Below are 15,225 nucleotides of genomic sequence, written 5' to 3' on the forward strand. Positions count from 1 at the left end.
AAGAACCCGGAAGTGAACCATCCTGCCTCCGTTCGTCCAAACAGTCCTTACTTTTTTTCCTTTTCTAATCAAGTCCAAGTTATCAAAATTATTCTTCAGAAAAGTGTCAACTGAAACACAATTCTCAACTTCACTAATTATTCACGAACTCAGATTTAAGATAGATTTTCTTTCTTTCTTTCTTTTTTTTTTTAAACTAGATTCTCATCTAGGGGTCATGAAGGGAGAATAAAATCAATGAGTAGCTATCACTTACCCTCAGAAGAGGGGTTCATCTGCCTTCCCTGATTGGAGCTGTGAATAATTCAACATGGTCCCAGGCTCCCTTTTCCTTTCTTGAGGTTGAGCTTATTAAAATTGCATGGCCAAAGGACACTGGTGAGGATATGGCTGATACCCTCCATATTGGCTGTCAGGACCTCCAGTGCAGCCTCATAACAGCTTAAGCCCCTGCTCTGGGAGCACTGACCTGCCGCCAGCTGTGGTGACCAGTGGGTGAATGAAGATAGCAGGGGAGGAGCAACCAGCTGTCTCTCAGGTTGTTATCATTTTCCTCCATTTCCTCGGCATCCATGCTGGTTGGGTGGGGAAATGGAATGCTGTCTCCATGCTCACTATTGATCAACTTCGTCATCATGATTGGCCTCATCATTAAGTATTTATTGTTCACTGAGTGAAAGGTAAGTGCTGAACAGACGGGGCATCCTTTTTAGAAGCTTTCCAAGACTATAATTCATTGCCTTCAGTGGGATGGAGTCTCCAGAGAAAGACTGAAGAGTCCGTGGATTAGAGTCAGTACTATGGTTTTTTTTCTTTTTCTTTTTTTTCTATTTTTTTTTTTTTTTGGTTGAGGGGTGGAATTTGATTACGTGACTAGGGATTTTATTTATTTATTTATTTTTGAAAAATGATGTGTGTTTTTTTTTAAACATTTTTTTTCATGGGTCAATGTATGAAGTTTCTAGGACCAGCTAGGATTCAATTGGAGGCTGAATTTGATGGAACCAAATCAGACTTAAAATTCCATGGACTTAGGTCAAGTTTTTTAAAGAGTTGTCAGGGAGACGGAAACCTAACAGTAAATCCAGCTAGTCTTGAACAGAGGGAGGAAATTTGGGTCAGGCATTGTCACCGAATGCTACTCTGGCAGTGTGCGTTTGCCCATCCTCTGAATCCTGTGCGTCTCTGGTTTCAGTCCTTCCCTGTAACCACCTCCCCCATCGCCAGTTCCATGGAGCCGGGGAGACATCCTTTTCCTCCTCATTACATTAACGATTTCCCTTCCTAGTATTTTCTCCTGTGTTTTCCATCAGCTTATTTCATTTCTCCTGATCATCAAGATGAAACATAATTATTATAGAAAAAAACAACAGAAAAGTATAAAAGAAAAGCAAAGACAACCACATGAAATACTTTAATCAATAGACAAATTGCAGACTGGGCATGATATTCCATTCCTGTAATCCCAGCACTTTGGGAGGCCGAAGTGGAAGGATCACTTGAGCTCAGGAATTTCAGACCACCCTGGGCAACACAGTGAGACCCTGTCTCTACAAAAAATTAAAAAAAAAATTAGTGGCGAGGATCGTTTGAGCCTAGGAGTTTGAGGTTGCAGTGATGTCTAATTCCCCACTGTACACCAGCCTGGGCAACAGAGTGAGACCCTGTTTCAAAACAAACAACAACAACAACAACAACAAAAAGAGACAAACTACTGTGGTGGTGTCCTCTGTGTTTTTCTTTATATTTCTTTTCATAGCATAAATCATACGTTATAATTTTGTATCCCAAATTTTACTTTATAGTTTTCTATCCCAAATTTTGTTCGTAATTCTATGATACGCATTTTCCCTTGTCATCAAAGCTCTTCATAAACATAATTTTAATGACTTCATAATATTCTACCATATAAGTATACATAATTTACTTAACCTTTCTTCTAAAGTTAAATGTTTATGTTGAACTAGTTTTGGGCCATTATAATAATGTTGTAATGATAATCCTTGTGCATAAATCTTTGATCATATTTCTGATAATTTGTTTAGGATAAATGCCCAGAATTGGAACTACTGGCTCAAAGATATGAACATTTCTTAGGTTCTTGATATATAATGCCAAATTGCTTTCCAGAAACATTTAGGCAGTTTATAGTCCTACCGAATTTTACTCACATTGAAAAATCCCTTTCCCTTCAAGACATATGCTTATTTGATTGATAAAAATGTTACTCATTTTTGAAATATATATATGATTATAAGAATGGTTAAATTTAAGAAATGATTATCAGCCACTTGTATTTCTCCTTTGTAAAGTTCTCTCTTTCTTTTCTTTGTCTCTACTTTCCTGTTACCTTACTTTTGCCATCTCTGAGTAGATCAATGTCTTCAGTGGGTGTGCCACTTGACCAAAGACTCCTTCCTTCTCTTGTTACCCTCTTCACTTTCCCTCTTGTTTAATCCTTTTCCTACTCTTTTAAAAATTTATTTTTTAATTTTTGAGACAGTGCCTCGCTGTCACTCAGGTTGGAGTGCAGTAGTGCAATCATGGCTCACTGCAGTCTTGAAGTTCTGAGCTTAAGCGATCCTCCCACCTCAACCTCCCCAGTAGCTAGGACTACAGGTGTACTCTACTGCACCTGGCTAATTTTTATTTTTATTTTTTTGTGGATTACAAGACAGCTCAGAGGTTCTCTCATAGGACAGCAGAGGCTGAACCTTGCAGGCAGGTCACAGGGTCTCTCTATGTTGCCCAGGTTGGTCTCAAATTCCTGGCCTCAAGTGATCCTCCTCCCTTGGCCTCCTACTTTCCTCCTCTTTTAGATTTCCCTTGCAGGGCTAAAGAAATTGACAACCTTTGGATAAGAGGCACCAAGCCCTAACTGGTGCTCAGAAAATAAAGCCTAGCAGCTGCTTAAATGGGTTTAGGAACATTTGGGATTTTTCAGCTCTTGAAGCTCTTTAACAGCTTGGGAAACTCCCAAGAGGACTAAGACATTGTCCTGTTGGCCTCTGTATTTCCAGTGCCTAGAACAGAGTTGGTGCATACAGAAGGCAAGCAGTTCGTTGTATATTTGTTGAATGAACAAACAAAGCCTTCTCAAGATTCAGGTTTCTTTGCCATGCTTTGGGGCTCCTGACCTAGAGCTCAAGAGAAAACAAGAAACAAACAAACAAACAAAAAAACACAAGGCTGCCAAGGAAGTTTGAAATTAATCTACATTTTGCAATTTGTACAAAAATGTAATTAGATTCCTTCTCCAGAGGTAATCCATTAATGTAATCAATGATTGCAGTTACTCAGTATGTAACCTGAAAAAAAAATTGCTGATGCCTCATAAAAATAAACACTTGCTTCGTAAAATGATTCTGCACCCAGTGCCAGCCATTTCCTGTTTTCTTTTTCTATTTGACATGGTATCTCCTCTGCAGCATTCCTATTTGGAGACGGAAGCAAGCAAAGCCTGCTCCCTGGGGGCTGGAAGGGCCCTCTCTGCCACTGCACCTGCAAGGTGGAGACTTGCTGCTGTTTGCTGGAAACTGCACAGTGGCATGGCTCCCTCCACTGGCGGTTCTCCCATGAACAGCTAGCTGGGCTTCAGATAACTGACCACATGATCTAGTCTAGGCAGCATTGCTTTTTCTTTCTTTCCTTTTTCCCATCAACTTTTATTTTAAGTTCCGGGGCACATGTGCAGGATGTGCAGGTTTGTTTCATAGGTAAACATGTGCCATGGTGGTTTGCTGACTCTATCAACCCCTCACGTAGGTATTAAGCCCAACATCTATTAGCTATTCTTCCTGATGCTCTCCCTCCTCTTGCCACCCCCAACCCGACAGGCCCTGGTGTGTGATGTTTCCCACCCATGTGTCCAAGTGTTCTCATCGTTCAGCTCCCACTTATAAGTGAGCACATGCAGTGTTCGGTTTTCTGTTCCCGCAATAGTTTGCTGAGGATAGTGGCTTCCAGCTCCATCCATGTCCCTGCAAAGGACAGGCTGTCTTTCCATTTTATGGCTGCATAGTATTCCGTGGTGTACATGTACCACATTTTCTTTATCCAGTCTTATTGATGGGCATTTGAGTTGATTCCATGTCTTTGCTATTGTGAATAGTGCTGCAATGAACATATGCATGCATGGATCTTTATAATAGAAGATTTATATTCTTTTGGGTATATATTTAGTAATAGGATTGTTGGGTCAAATGGTATTTCTGGTTCTAGGTCTTTAAAAGTCATCACACTGTCTTTCACAATGGTTGAACTAATTTACATTCCCACCAACAGTGTAAAAGCATTCCTTTTGCTCTGCAACCTTGCCAGCATCTGTTGTTTCTTGGCTATTTAATAATCACCATTCTGACTGGTATGAGATGGTATCTCATTGTGGTTTTGATTTGCATTTCTCTAATGACCAGTGATGTTGTAAACCAAATCCAGCAGCACAGAAGCACAGCATTGCTTTTTCTATGCATTATAATTCTTAGTTGAAATAAAAGTAAAAATATGAATTAAGTGGCAATAAACTCATGTAAATTTAGGGGCTCAACTTCCTTACTTCCTCTTTCTGTAGCTTTCTTCTACCAGAAAGCTTTCCCTAGCTCCGTGTTGTTCATGGATCTCCAGCCACCCTGCCTTTACCAGCAAGCAGGCCTGTGTCCCCTTAGGAGCCCTGAGCCCCCTGCTACAAGGCCCTTGGGGATCCAGCAGTCATGCCCCAAACTCAGGAAGCAGGAGGTTAGTAATGGAGACACCACAGCCTGATTGAGAGAAGCTTGAAGAGATGATCTGAGTACAGATCATCTGTGAGAGGCCCTCCCTAATAGCCAGAGGGGAGTGGAAGTTGTCACTCCCTTAGGTGGAAAGTTCTATAACTTGGAGCAGATGGAGCAAGAGTGCATTGATTTGAATGTGGTCATCCTGGAGAAGTGTGTCAATTCTGAGACTGAAACCTCAGTCTTCCCTGCTCCTCTCTCCAAGGCAGGTTGGGAGTCTCTCCTGTGAACACTGCTGTCAGCATACTATTTATGTTACAATTATTTACTGCAGAGCTTGTCTACCCTAGGGCAAGGGACATGCCTTTTTATCTTTTAATCCCAATGTCTGGTATGATATCTATCTGGCACATACTAGGCATGAAAGACATTTCTTTAATCAAACAAAATTAAAGAATGTGAGAGTGGAGTTGTTAGGTGCAGGATTAGCTCAAAGCCTGATGGGGTGACCCAGGAAATTGCTGAAGGTCGAATTTCTATTGCTCTCAGCTGCGAGAGCACTGTTCTGAGGATAAATTTCCTCCATTTTCCATGTTAACCTTGGAAACCTTTCTCCAAGTGATAGTCCACCGTAAGCTCTTCTTCCATTTTGGGCGACTCCTTCTCCGGGTTGCTACACATTTCGGCACAGCCACGTGTTAAGAGCTAGACTGGGGGTGTTATAACTTCCATGTCCCACTGGGATATATGTTTTGTGAGGGAAGAAAGAGTCTTAGGTTCCTTGTAGCACAGATACCTTCAGGGAGCTGGGTGTTTATATAGAGCCCTGAGCACTTTGACATGGACTTTTTCTGGTTGAAAGAATGTTGACAGCCCTATTCATTCCCATGAGTTCTCTATCAAAATGTACTTCTCCCTTTTGCAAAACTGGCAATGCCAAGTTCGACCTCTTTGACTTCATTGTGCATCCGTCCCTATCACATGAAGTATTTCCCAGGGCAGAATTGTCCAACAGCAATCCCAGGACCACCAGCATCAGAATTACCTGAGTGGGCTTGCAAAAATGCAGATTCTTATCCTGCCATTTCAAACTACTGATTTAAAGATTATTCCTTTATGGTAGCTAAAGTTGGATAACTTCTATCTTCAGGCATGGGAAGTTGGTCCCCCTAGGAGCAGTGGTTCTCTTTGATGCTTCTAAAAAGATGTATGTCCAGATTGCACCAGGAGAAGGTAACTACTCTCTTTTGCCTGCCTCTTGCTGGTCTATAGTTATATGTAAAGTCTGTGATAGGCATTTGTGGGGATAAAATATCAACAAGATACTGCCTCTGTTCTCTGTTGCATAAAACTTAAAGTGTCTATATTCATAAACAAATCATTTCAATAAAGGGCACATGGGGCAAATCAAATGCCATAAAACATGGGGGGAAGGAGAGATCACTTTGCTGAGGTTAGAATGATCTGGTTAGAGTTTTAGGGGATTTCAAATTAGACCTTGAACAATGGCTGGGACTTCGCAGACAAGAGGGAAACAAATACTTTCTAGATTGATGTAGCAGCTTGATCAAGTCATGGAATTGAGGAGGCCAGAGGGATGTCTGAGCAGCAGAGAGGAGTCCCGTGTGGCTGGGAGGGAGAATGCGGAGGCTGTACCATGAGAGGAGAGACATGCTGCTTAAAACTCAGGGACACCAGGGCTATCTTCTGTGTCCAGGGTGGTGAGACAGCTTTTCCAGCAGGATTCTATGTGATCATTCCCCCTGGTGCAGAACCCGGTCCAAGAATTTCCATGCCCATCACGTTTCCTCATTCTGGGTTAATAAAACCCTAATTTCTCTTTCATCTTCTTGTACCCCATGCCTTCAAAATTGTTCTGTGCCATCTGCACTCTCATCTATGTGGCAGAGCCAAGCCTTGATGAGAGAGCAGAGGACAGGCCAGGAAGAGAAACAGTTGGGTCAGTTCTGTGCTGTCTATGCAGACGTGGGAGGTGAATAATCTGAAACAGTGGGTGATACAAAAGGCATTTATATTTGGCTTTGGAACGCACGACGTGATTGCTGGCAGCGGGGGTAGCAGATTTATCTTCGTAATTAGGCAAATATTCAAATGAGTTGGCACTCTCTGAACAAGCCACCAAATCCTAAGGCCATGTAAAAAGAAATCCCAGGATCAATTTTCATTTCAATGTGAATATTATTTATGTTAGTACTAGTTGGAATGTTCTAGAGTATTAGCATGCAGCGATTCCCATCACCTTGGCTTCTGTGGCGAATGGGCTTCCATTGGCACATCTTCATTTGTGACTGATTTTTCATGAAGCTGGGAATGACCTTTACCAGATTTCAGAATCATTAAATGAAGCCTTCTGATTTATTGTGGTAAGGAATATGTTCTTTTATTAATAATAGTTTCGTGGTTGGTGTAGAAGACTTGCTTGAAAAATCATTTCTGTGCCTGTGTTGCAGTGTACACAGCAGGCTAGAAAAAGTCAATCACAATTCTAATTCCTTTTTGAATTTTAGCTTCCAGTAAAGTACAGTCAGATGTAAATTATTGCATGTACTCTAGGCCTATGTGTAGACAGAACAGAATTTATAACCATCAATAAAAACACTCATTTTAAGTTATTCATCTAATCATGGAATTTTATAGTTAGAAGTGACATTTGAGGTCATCTAATCTAACTATATCATTTTAGTGATGAGGCCCAGAGAAATTTAAGGAACTCGAGGATGAAGTACTAAAAGTGGGGCATGGGCTAGCCAAGGATAAAAAAGTGCATTTGTTACTAAAACCAAACCCAACCTCAAAATCCTCTGTGGATAATTCCAAACAATTGATTGTCTATGCACATGTTAGTTCCCATACTTCGTGGGGTACATGATGGAGAGGATACTCCTAATCATTCCTTAACAATTATTGACCGAGCCCTAAGAGATTGCCAGGGCCTCGGATACAGTGAATAAGATAGATGTGGCCCTTGTCCTTCGAATCTTACAATCTCCCGTAGACACGCAGTGCTTTCCTGCTGGCTTTCAGGCCTGTCTTGGCTGTCCCAGCTCAGCCTTCCAAGTCCTGGATGTAGGATAATCTTTAAGCCTGTCCACTGTTTAGTTTTCTGATGAGAGCAAACAGAAGAGTGTAACAGGGATTTTCTTCTGTCTGCTGGATCACCAACAAGAGATGGGGACGAGAGAACCACACCAGAGCTCCCTAATTCCATCTTCTAAATGTTCTCTGAGATGCAAACCCAGTCCACACCCTACCCTGTTGCCCCCACAGTGAATGTCTGGAGGTCCAGGGTGGAGGGAGCTTCAGTCTCAGAGAGGGTTTGTATTGAGTGGAAGAGGAAGAGGAAGAGGAAAGTTTCCCCAATATCACTGACTGAGCTGCTCCCAAATTTGAGAAGTTACAGAGATTCGGTGAAGAGAAGCACAGAAAGGGAAAGATGGGAATGAGAGGAGAAAGCAGGTGCTTGTGTGCAAGTGGGGTGGGGTTACCAGAACTCCTGGGGAATTCCCAAAAATCCTGAACATTACTTCTTTCTCCCTGGCTGCAGATAGATGCAGCCCTTGGGAGGTAAGCAGGGGCACTGGGGCACTTTCTTTTGGCCCTGTGTGCAATGTCGTAAGAAGATAACAGAGCCAAACCACCTGCCTGAAGCCTGCATCTTCCCCCAAATATTGCAGGCCATTTGAAAGGGATCGCCTCTGTCTTCACTCCAGGGACAACTGCAGCACATGGGATGAGTGAGGAGTGGGACAAAATCACCCAGAGTGAGGATAGCCCTGGAGAGAAGCTGATTAGAAATGCCTTACGAGTGGGAACAGTCAATGGGAAACTATTAAACAAAGCAGGAAAAAGAGGTGATTATTTATCTGATGCTCTGATGGGGGAAAGATTTTTCTAAGCTTAAGGGAAATTACAAAGGAAAAGACTGATAGGTTTGTTTACATTCAAATTAAAAACCGTGCAGGCCAAAAGGTAATGAAAAATTAAAAGGCAAGGAAATTAGGAAAATACTTGCAACAAACAAAATATTAACTTTCCGAATATGGCAAGAGGGCATGCAAATAGATTTAGAGCCCAAAAAATAAATGCATAAAGGACGTGAACAGGTTGCAAAGAGAAATGGACATTTCTAACAAACATGAAAAGTATTTGGTTTCACCAAGTAATCTGAGATGCAAATGAATATACTAATAGCATCTCTTTTTTTGTTTTCTTTTTTAACCTAACAAAATTAAAAATCTCTCAGTCATTGTTGATGTATTCATAGGAGATCAAATTGATATAACCTTACTTGAAATCAATTTGGCAATATTTATCAGAAGTCTTAGAATGTTCATGCTCTGTGACGAAGTAATTTCATTTAAGGGTTTCCATCCTAAGGGAACAATGTGAAATATACAGAGAGTTTTAAATTCAAATTGTTCATCACTAAAAATTGGTAATGATCTTAATGCTCAAAAAATAGGGTAAGAGTTAAACAAATTATGGTTTAGTTATATAGTGGAGTGTACTATAACCATTAAATGTGACATTTGTGCAGAATTTTTAGACATAAAGAAATGCTTGCATATTTAATACAAATTGAAAAAAAGAAGAATATAAAATGAGATGTAGATTATCCTTCTAATTAGAATGTTACAAGATAATATATACACATATACAGAGAAAAGGGCTGCAGGAAATAAACCAAAATGTTAACAGTGATTATCTCTGGGTGGTGGGATTATGAGTGGTTTTTCCTTTGAAGATTTTTTTTTTGTATTTAATCTTATAAACATATGTGATTCACTGAAGTAAGATAATAACAACCATCACCATCACCATCAGATACTTTATTTTGAAAGTATGGACAGAACCAGGCATGGTGGCTCATGCTCGTAATCCCAGCACTTTGGGAGGCCAAGGTGGGTGGATCACCTGAGGTTAGGAGTTCAAGACCAGCCTGGCCAATATGGCGAAACCCCATCTCTACTAAAAATACAAAAATTAGCAGGCATGGTGGTGCGTGCCTGTAATCCCAGCTACTGGGAGGCTGAGGCAGGAGAATTGCTTGAACCCAGGGGAGCGGAGGTTGCAGTGAGCTGAGATTGGCCATTACACTCCAGCCTGGGTGATAGAGCAAGACTCTGTCTCAAAAAAATATTCCAAAAAACAAAACAAAACAAAAAAGAAAGTAAGGATGGGAGGAGGTAAACAGGGCACAGTTGGGGACTGTAAAACCCAGCCCCAAGCTCAGACTGGGAAACCGGTTGACTTCAGTGGAGGCTCATGCTCAGATCCTGTCAGTGTCTCTAGGCTCAGAGTCCAGGGAGTAGGACGGGTTGTTGACAGGAGCTGAGTCTTACCCTGAAGCCCAGGTGTTAGATCTGAGTCCAGGCTGGAAAGGTCTCACTTCTCTACGGAGAAAAAGGGGCAGCTCATTGGTGGTCAGTGTTATGACAAGTGGGATAGAAGCCCCCAGGGGAGAGAGTGGGGAAAGAGACCTTCGGGAGCCCTGGAAGATTGTTGCATATCCTCCCTGGGTATGGCTTAGCATGTGATAGAAAGCTGTGCTTTTGATGTATCTTAACTGTGTGTAACCTACAACCCAGGATTCTCCAAACTTTAGAAAAAATACCTGTGCAGTTGAACTAAAGTATCAGGGCTGCAGCGGACGAGACAGGGAAGTAATGCTTCAGAGAAGAAGAGAAAACAGGGAAAGACCAGGAACCCAGAAAACCATCTCTGGGAGAAAAATCACTCTTAGTGATGGAGGCAGTGAGTGAACTGAGGCAGGTTCAGCAGAAACGCAGCTGGGGGCAGCCCCTGTCTGGGTGTGCCACTGTGAGTTTCCTGTTTATGCGGATCTAAGCCTGTGTTCCCACATAGCCTCCCTGTGACCAACAGCGAAAGTGCTGCTGGGTTCTGTGTGGTTAGGGGTGCAGTCTGTGGTCAAGGAACAGAATGAAATTAATTGGCCCCCTTGGGATAGCTGCAGCCTATATCTTTGGACTCATTAGCAAAGGGCTCTAACTAGGTGAGATAACCAGCTTCACGGGTAGGTTAGCTCTTGACTGTCAGGATTTCTGTTCTCTGCCCAATAGAGCAGGGGCTGAAAAATATTTCACAATAATCATCACAATGGAGGAACCCTGCAGGAGCTGGTAGGAGCTAGTTTTTTTTTTTTTTGGTTGTTGTTGTTGTTGTTGTTAGCTGTCTCAACTATCCCGACATCATTCCTGGGTCTGAATGTAAAGCAGATAAAGTCCCCTCTGTGCATATGCGTGTGGGGACATGCCACATGGATGCATGCATATATATTTTGCTGTAATGTGTTCTTCACATCTGGGGATATCTTAGGTGGGTTCATCCAGAAGCAGACTTTGAGATGGAGCTTTGTATGCAGAGGTTACTGGGGAGCGGGCATGGGAGAGAGGGAGGGAGGGAGGGAGGCAGGGCAGCAGGACTGGTCAGAGGGAGCTACTGAGCGGCAATGGAGTTGCAGCAAAGGTCTCAGTCCATTTGGACCTGGGATAGCCCTTCAGAGTGTCGTCCTGTTGTTTTTATGAAGTTGTTCACTTTGGACCCTCCAATGACCCAATTGACCTGTCACTGGGGGCCAGTCACTGCTTCTAAAGGGTCATACCTTAGGTGAAACCTTGCCTTTGGCCAGGATTGATTCCCCGAGTGGGACTCAGCCTCGAGCCTCAGCAGGGGGATAACTAGGAGATCCCATGTCTCAGCTCTGAAGTGTGATCTTGGTGGCATCCCACGGCACCCAACACAGCGGGTGATGAGAGTCTCAGAATACCTACATTCTGAAAATTGTTCCCATCTTGGGCCCATCAATGGTGGTTTCCAACAGGACAGCCTTCCTGATGGTCCTGGTCACTGTATCAGGGAGGATAAATGGAGCTTTTCTGTAGGGCTTGATGGGTCTGCTTCTAGAATACCGTCAACCTCATCACCTGTGGCAGTGAACCTGGGCTTTGCCCCCTAGTTTGGGGAGCTAAAGTTGGTCACTTTAGCACTGTCCAGTAGAAACAGAATGTGAGTCATAGATTTAACATTTTTCTTGTAGCCACTTAAAAAAGTAAAAAGAAACAGATGACATTAATTTTAATAACATAGTACAACTTAATATAATCAAAATTTTATTTCAACATATAATCAACATTGAAAAATATTTTAATTTGATTTAATTATTTTGTACTGGATCTTTGAAATCACACATGAATTTTATACGATGGTGCATCTCAATTCAGACTGGCCACATTTCAAGTGTGCAGTAGTTATGTGTGGGTAGTGGCTATTGTATTGGGATAGTTCTAGAGTACAACCTCTTTCTGCCATGAATTTACTCCTCCCATTTAAGAAAATGAGGTTTTTAATTGGAGGAGGTTAGATGGCCAATAATTCAAATTAATTACCATTATTTTAAAAAACATGTACAACACACCAGATTGATTTTGTTTTATGTGCAGTACAAAGAAGACTATTCAATATTGGTACTTTCCTTCTAGAAGTTTCTAAGCTCTGCTACAGTGTTTACTGATTTGGCTTCTAAATCTATGTTATCAGTCTTCAGCTCCGGCTGCAAAAGTAGAATATTCTTGTCTCTTCCATGGATGATGACACCTTCCACTTTCCCAAGTAGAAAGTTAATGATTTTCTGCATTGCAAATGAGGGCAAGAATTTCTGTGATTACAAATTTTACTTTTAAGAATATTTCTGGGTAAAACATTTTAATTGATTAGATCGCATTTTAATACTGAAGAGAATAGTATTATAAGTGAGTTAGATCTCCTCTGCCTTTGGCAAACACCAGGATGGATTTTCTAGATGTAAGTACACAGCTGTGTGCACTGTTTTGATATTATTTATATGAAGCCAATTGCTTTCTCATCCTGCACTGCTCTGAGTTTGTTTGTGTTCCTCTCACTTTTCCACATCTTTGTTTCTCTCCTCCTCCTTGTGATTTGGTATCTGCTAGCTTTTGATAAGTTCTCTGAGAGGTGGGTGCTGGCGAGGTTGCACTTCTGGACTTCCTGCCTTGTTACTCCTCCCGGTGGGAAGTCCCCCATGAGTGGAGGCTCCATGAGTTAAGGATATTGTCATGTCCTCTGGGATCCTTTTTTTAAAAAACTATTTCAGTAGCTTTTGGGGCACAAGTTTTTTTTTTTTTTTTTTGTTACATGGATGAATTCTATAGTGGTGAACACTGGGATTTTAGTGCACCCGTCACCCGAATAGTGTATATTGTACTCAATGTGTAGCTTTTTTTTTTTTTTTAATCCCTAGCCTTCTCCCATCCTCCCCCTTTTGAGTCTCTGAAGTCCATTATATCACTCTGCATGCCTTTTTGGATTCAAGAAGTTTCCTGCTTTCCTGGTTCATCTCATCCTAGGAGCCAACATTACAGATTATGTAGAATTTATCTGGTTCTGGCCCGGCACAGTGGCTCACGCCTGTAATCCTAGCACTTTGGGAGACTGAGGCAGGCAGAGCACCTGAGGTCAGGAGTTCGAGACCAGCCTGGCCAACATGGTGAAACCCCGTTTCTACTAAAAATACAAAATTTAGCCGCGTGGTGGCAGGTGCCTATAATCCCAGTTACTCAGGAGGCTGAAGCAGGAGAATCACTTGAACCTGGGAGGCGGAGGTTGTAGTGAGCCAAGATCACACTGTTGCACTTCAGCCTGGGGGACAAGAGTGAGACTTCGTCTCAAAAAAAAAAATTTATCTGGTTCCTCAGCTACCAAGGCTCCAGCAAGATTTGAGGGCACCTAGTGGCGCTGGTTTCTGTCAGGCCTTTTTAAAGGAGCTTTGCTTTGCTTCCTTCAGAATAGGCCTGGCCAGTTGAAACACATGAACCACATTCCTAATTTTAGATTTTCCAGTAGCCACATTAGAAAAAGTAAAAAGGAACAGGTTGACTTAAATTTAATAGTGTATTTTACTTGGCCCTATATATCCAAAATATTATTCTTGTTTCAATGAATAATCAATGTAAAATTTATTGAGAGATTGTATTTTATTTTTGCACTAAGCTTTCAAAATCTGGTATACTTAAAACACATCTGAATTTGGGTGCTACATTTTCATCAGAAATACTTGATCTATTGTTAGAGTCCGTAAAACTTACAATTGAAAATGTGAGTACACATATCCAAGTTATTCCAAACATATTTAAAAGTTTTTTAATAACTAAATTGAGTACCAAAAAAAAAGAAAAACAGCTTTAATATTCACGCTCCTATTAATAGAACTGGTTTATCTTTTTTAGATAAGATTAACTTTGAAGCAGATTGACTTTGAAGCAGAGTGAAAAGTAGTCCTACCAAATAAAGTTGTGTTTAGTGGCAACAGGCTTTATATTGCCTTCATTTTAAAATTTAAATGGAAGTTTAATTAAAATGACATCAAAGTCGAAATTTACTTTCTCAATCCCAGTAGCCACATTTCAACTACTCAATAGCCACATGCGTGGCTATTTTAGAATCTTTTAAAGTACTGTGGAATTGAAACAAACAAAATATAAACAGAGCAGACAGAACTGCATAGTGATTTCCTCACAGTATTCGCTGTGTGGCTGTTTTCATAGTTCTTCTGTGTGTGTTTCTCCACTACCTACCTTCCCGATTCTTTTCCTTTTTTTTTTTTTGAGACAGAGTCTCACTCTGCTGCCCAGGTTGTAGTGCAGGGGTACAATCCTGGCTCATTGCAACCTCTGCCTCCCAGGTTCAAGTGATTCTCCTGCCTCAGTCTCCTGAGCAGCTGGGATTACAGGCGCTTGTCACCATGCCCAGCTAGTTTTTGTATATTTTCAGTAGAAATGGGGTTTCACCATGTTGGCCAGGCTGGTCTCAAACTCCTAACCTCAAGTAATTTGCTCCCCTTGGACTCCCAAAGTGCTGGGGTTACAGGCATGAGCCACCGCGCTGGGCCCCGATTCTTTATCTGAGATTCCAGCAGCTATCTCTCTGCCTTTGAATTGCATTTGCTCCTGTCTCCTGTCTTTATGTCATTGTTTTCCACTTTTCCCTCCATCTGTCTTCTTTTCTTTCTCTTTCTCCTCCTTTTGCATCTGATTTTCCTCTTGAACTAGCCACAAAGTCTGTTTTTTAAATGTTCTTTTGTGTATTGGCTAGCTTTAAATCCCAGGAATAAAATAAGAGAGACAGTTAAGATTTTTCACTCACGTTAAATAAAGTAAAACTTAAACAAACCCCAAAGAACCAAAGTCATGTGACCCTGACTTGATTGCCTTTTTTTTTGGGTCATTGACTAATGAAGGGGAGAACCATCTCTTTCTCGGAGTTCATCTGAGGTCAGCCTGGGACTCTGTGTGTGGTTTTGCAGAGAGGGCCTCTGGGATGGTCACTTGTGGATTTTTGTTCTTTTGTTTTTGACTCCAACCGTTAACTTCTGCTTGGAGATTACAAATGACACTGAAGTCTGTCGGCACTTCTGTCTTTGTAAGGGGTGGAGGGAGGTCAGCTCTGCTCTACGGGG

At 41.6% G+C, this 15,225-nt stretch overlaps 1 protein-coding gene and 1 long non-coding RNA gene across 2 annotated transcripts in view; both read left to right on the forward strand.

Annotated features, from left to right (window-relative positions):
* Window positions 1–15,225, forward strand: part of TMEM178B (transmembrane protein 178B) — a 394,534-nt gene that overhangs the window by 152,543 nt on the left and 226,766 nt on the right. The window lies entirely within an intron of this gene.
* The window catches only part of LOC111521544, a 7,711-nt gene continuing 3,232 nt past the window's right edge, over window positions 10,747–15,225 (forward strand). The window contains exon 1 of the long non-coding RNA XR_002724985.1: window positions 10,747–10,873. This is a non-coding gene — a long non-coding RNA (uncharacterized LOC111521544). The remainder of the gene's footprint in view (window positions 10,874–15,225) is intronic.

Source organism: Piliocolobus tephrosceles, chromosome 8, assembly GCF_002776525.5.
Source record: "Piliocolobus tephrosceles isolate RC106 chromosome 8, ASM277652v3, whole genome shotgun sequence".
Taxonomy (NCBI): domain Eukaryota; kingdom Metazoa; phylum Chordata; class Mammalia; order Primates; family Cercopithecidae; genus Piliocolobus; species Piliocolobus tephrosceles.